The following is a 5501-nucleotide window of genomic DNA, read 5'->3' on the forward strand; positions in this document are numbered from 1 at the left end:
GCCTTTGCTACAGTGGTTCGACATTTAAGTGGAGAGGCCAGGAAGCTGGTTCTAAATTTGCCCACCCATGAGCAGACCTCAAGCAGAGCATTTGATGAGCTGAGGGCAGAATATGGTGATATCCAGTCGTCTCTTGACCCACTTGCTGATTTCTATGAAAGAACACAAAAGCCAGGTGAGACGCCATGTTCCTATGCCATTGCCTTAGAATCCATTCTCCGCACTGTGGAAGAAACACAAAATGGCGGTTACCCTTTTGCAGACAGAGATGGAAAGCTGACCCGCCAGTTTCTTAGAGGATTAAGTGATGAAGAGGTGTATATGCGTATTGCCCCAATGAAGCCGAGGCTTATGAGTTTTCGCGAACTCCAATCTGAACTTCGTCATCTTGCAAGGGAATCAAAAAAATTTCTGTCACAGCCCAGAGCGAAAAAGCCAATCAGTCAAGTTCAGATGGTGAGCACAGAAAACATACAGAAGCCTAAACAAGAGTTTCCAAGCAAGCGTGACTCTGAATTAGCTGAGTTGACAGCTTTGGTGAAAAAACTGGCAGTGACGCAGGAAGAGCAGATCTCCAGAATGGTGGCATTGGAGTCTAAGATTGGTGCTACACCACACTCAAACCGTGCGGTAGCCCCACAGAAGAGTGACAAAGCCACTTTAGTGTGTTTCCGTTGTGGTAAAACAGGGCATGTGGCTAGAGTGTGTAGGGCTGTTCTGACCGATGAAGATCTTCCTCGGGGAGATAGTCAAGTTGGCCAGCAGTTAAACGCTTAGAGCCCGTGGTGATAGGGGCAACTGCGGGCATGGTTCAAGAGCCCCAAAAGGACAGTGAACAGCAAGGTGCTACTCCTCTAATTGGCCCAACCAACGAAGGTGAGGTCATGGTAAATGGCATGAAGTGTAAAGCCCTGATTGATTCTGGATCACAAGTAACGACAATCACTGATGAGTTCTGGCGCCAACATCCTGAACTGCATTCTCAGATTCTTCAGCCTACAGCTATTCCTATAGAGGGTGCTGGGGGCCAACAGGTGCCTCACCTGGGCATTCTGCACATTGACCTTACATTCCTTGAGAAGTCTTATCAGCGAGTACCAGCCTTTGTAGTTCCCACTTGTGACTATCGAGCCACTGTCCCGTTATTGATAGGCACAAATGTGATACGTGCTGCACAAGAACACCTTAAATTTAGACTTGGTGTACAGTACCTGTCTACTGTGAAGCAATCTCACCCTGAATGGTACTCCGCCCTCGTAGAAATGGAAAGAGCGGGGTCTGATAATGGAACCGGTAAAGTGGGGCCTGTGAGATATACCGGGCAGAGGGCAAAGGTTGTTCCTGCAGGGCAAGAAGTTAGCGTGATCGGAAGAGTCTTTGGAGGTCCTCGTTGGCGAGAATATACTGCCCTGGTGGAGGGTTTGCCCTCACAACACCTCCCTGAAGGCCTGGCGGTCGCCCGGGTCCTGGCAAACGTGAGGAAAGGCTGTGTTCCTGTTCGCATAATGAATGTGTCTGGACAGCCTCTAAGGATTAGGCCTCAGACTCCCATTGCTGATGTTTTCCTTGTGAAACAAGTGTCTGAGAGGTGGGAAGAGGGGGGATTGGAAGGAAATAAGCTGGCATCTAGGAGCCTCAACCCCCAGGCCCATACTCTCCAAGCGACTCCAGCTAAGGACTGGCTCCACGATAAGCCTAATCAGGATATGGTGTCCTTATTGGATCTCAGTGATGCCTGTTTTGAGACAGAGGACCAGTATTTACAAATGATAGAGGTGATCAAGCAGCACAGTGATGTGTTTTCCAAACATCATTTGGACTATGGGCACACTACGGTTGTCAAACATGAGATTCCATTGGTGGACCCCAGGCCTTTTCGGCTTCCCTATAGGAAGATACCCCCATCCCAGTACCAAGCAGTGAGAAAAGCCATCACAGAAATGGAAGAGGCGGGTGTGATACGTCCAAGTAAGAGTCCATATGCCTCACCTATCGTGGTTGTTACAAAAAAAGATGGGTCCTTGAGAATATGCATAGACTACAGGAAACTGAATTCCTGTAGCACCCGTGATGCCTTTCCTCTTCCTAGGGTGGAGGATGCTCTGGAGGCCTTGGGGCAGGCAAAGTACTTTTCTACACTTGATCTAACCTCTGGATACTGGCAGGTGGAAGTAGCAGAAGCTGATAAGCACAAGACAGCATTCAGCACGCCTATGGGGCTCTTTGAGGCAAACAGGATGCCTTTTGGGCTGCAGAATGCCCCTTCAACATTCCAAAGGCTAATGACATGCTGCTTTGGTGATCTCAATTTTGAAAGCCTGCTTATTTATTTAGATGATATTGTCATTTTTTCCAGAACGTTCGAGGAACACTTAGAGAGACTGCAGATGGTCTTTGCTAGACTAAAGAAGTACGGCCTCAAACTGAAGCCTCAAAAGTGCCACCTGTTGAGAAGAGAGGTGCGCTACTTGGGCCATGTGGTGTCCAGCGAGGGCATCAAGACCGACCCAGACAAGATCAGTAAGGTGGCAGAATGGAAAACGCCAAAAAGTCGGCGGGAGCTACTGCAGTTCCTGGGCTTTGCAGGATATTACCGCAGGTTCATCGAAGGATATGCATCGATTGCAGCACCACTGTACCGGCTAACCTCAGGTGATCCTAGAAGAAAAAAAAGGGGCAAAAATGGGCCGCCCGCAAAGGAGATGCCATTCGTCTGGACAGAGGAGTGTGGGAATGCCTTTCAGGCCTTGAAGGCTAGGCTTACTACAGCTCCAGTGCTTGGATATGCAGACTATAGTCTGCCTTTTGTCCTCCAGACAGATGCGTCCTTGGAGGGGTTGGGTGCAGTGCTGGCCCAAGTACAGAATGGCTGTGAACGGGTGATTGCATACGCTAGCCGTGGTTTGAATCCTGCTGAAACAAGATACCCTGCCCACAAGTTGGAATTTTTGGCCCTGAAATGGGCAGTAACAGAAAAGTTCTATGACCATCTGTATGGACATAAGTTTTCAGTCCTTACTGATAACAACCCGCTGAAGTATGTGATGACCACAGCTAAGCTAGATGCAACAGGCCAGCGCTGGGTGGCACAGCTTTCAACGTTTGATTTTGACATTCAGTACAGGCAAGGAGGGTGTAATGCCAATGCTGATGCCCTTTCACGTATGCCAGCTAGTGATGTTGCAGAGGTTCTACACACCTGTCCACAGCTAGTGGCAATATCACCCCAGAGACAGTCACGAGAAAACGCTGGCAGTGAAGTTGGAGCAACCACGGATGTCCTGCCAAGGGAGCCTAGCACAAATAAGGAAATGGGGGCAGCAGACCAGTTCCACAGTGTCGGTAGTGATGCCCTACCAAGCATGTCAAAGCAGGAGATAAGAGCAGCTCAGAGAGCCGATCCTGTAATTGGACCTGTCCTTTATTATAAATCTCAGTACACCAAGCCTAAGCGCTCTGGGAGGCACCATGGGGATGAGCATGAGAGGCTACTCATGAAGGAGTGGAAAAGACTTGTGGTGAAGGATCAGATTCTGTATCGGCAAGTAAGGGATAAGCAGAGAGGATGCTTTCACCAATTAGTGTTGCCAGAGAAGTTCCGCAGCTATGTGAAGTCAGCACTTCACAATGACTCAGGGCATTTTGGTATGGAACGCACTTTCGCACTGGTCAGGGAAAGATTTTACTGGCCTCGGATGTTCTGTGATATCAAGGCATGGTGTGAGCAATGTGAAAGATGCTGTCTCAGAAAGACGCCTACGGCAGGTCTCCGGGCCCCCCTTGTCAGCATCCACAGGGAAACGGGACCACAGAGAGGTTCAACCGCACCCTAATGAATATGTTGGGTACATTGCCACCACATTCCAAAGCAAACTGGCATGAGTATGTTGATGCCTTGACCTATGCCTATAATTGTACTCGCCATGACTCCACAGACTACACGCCTTACTATTTGATGTTTGGCAGGCACCCACGGCTTCCTGTTGACCTTGTGTTTGGACTGGCTTCAACTGCTGAGCGTTGTGAACACTCGGAGTATGCCAAAACACTCCAGGACTGTCTCAGATATGCTTGCGAGCAGGCCAGCCTCTTCTCCAGGCGTTCCAAGGAAACCCAAAAGAAGCATTACGACTTAAAGGCGAAGGTCAGACAGTTCATGCCAGGTGATCGGGTACTAATAAAAGTCTGTCACACTGAAACCAGACAGAAGCTAGGTGACAGGTGGGAGCCAAGACCTTACCTGATCATAAAGAAACAGCCCGGGATACCTGTCTACGTCGTTCAGTCAGAAGATGGTGCTGTGGAAAGGGTGGTTCATCAGAATCTCATGACCCAGTGCATGTTCTTTCCCCTTGAGCATGAGCAGACGCAGGGGAGTGAGGAAGTGGAGCAGGTGTTGAGTGACACTGAAAGCTCAGAAGTGTGTGGTAATGATGAGGACACTATGGTGAACTGTGAAGAGATGACCTGCAGGCATGGAGAGGAGGGGACTGATGTCTCTGAACATGATACAGACTTAATAGGTGGCATGGAAGACAGTTTAGATCCCAAAGATTGCTCTTCCCAGGTGCAAAGCCAGAATGATTGCCTGCCTAATACAGAGTCAGAGGCCCCCCGCCGGAATCCTCCAAGGAAGAGACAGGCGCCAAATAGACTGTCCTATCAACAGCATGTTATTGGAGCCGAAACAGTGGAGGACAAAATACAGAGAGGGCGCAAAATATGGCAGCTGGCCAGAACGAGGAACAGCAGCACCACTGCATCACATGCATGACACATATAGGCATTCTCACATTCATTAAAATAAACTACAAACACAGATAATTTGTTACATCTTAGGATATTTACTTATTTAGATGGCAGGGACGCCATCACACTTAGTAGGGGCGGGTGTAGGCCGCAGTTCCTTTTCCCTGCCACTGGGTGGCGTTTTTGCTTTAAGCTGTTAGTTAATTTGCTGCACAGGAAGCAGGAAGTTACAGTCTTGTGTTGTGCTTTGTGAAGGTAAGATGTTAAGTTCTGCATCCAGCTAAACTTATTGCTTTATTAAGCCATCTATGTTCAAATTTTGCTTAAAAATCCTGTAAAATGTATTGTGACTCATCTACAAAGAGTATTTTGTTCCTTTTACGAAATGATGTATGTTATTTTTGCTAGTTTAGTAAAATATATCTCAGTAGAGGCAGCCACATTAATAAGCATGGTTATGAGGCACTAGAGCCATTGTTTTGCATAGTATGGATGCTTTGTTTGTTCTTATATTTATTTTATTTTATTTATTTTTTATTTAACAATATCCAAAAAAATGACAGTCTTGTGTTGTGCTTTGTGAAGTGACTCTGCTGGCTGCTGGAGGACTGTGCTGTGAACGTGTGCCTAGCTGCTATTGAGAGTTATATGGATGCCGAGCCCAGGTTTCCCAAAGTACTGCATGTGAAAAGCCAGTTGTCGAATAAACTGCTGCTACTGTGCTGCGTTAAAGAACTTCTGGTGTCCAGTCT

Source organism: Colossoma macropomum, unplaced genomic scaffold (assembly GCF_904425465.1).
Source record: "Colossoma macropomum unplaced genomic scaffold, Colossoma_macropomum, whole genome shotgun sequence".
In the NCBI taxonomy this organism is placed as follows: Eukaryota; Metazoa; Chordata; class Actinopteri; order Characiformes; family Serrasalmidae; genus Colossoma; species Colossoma macropomum.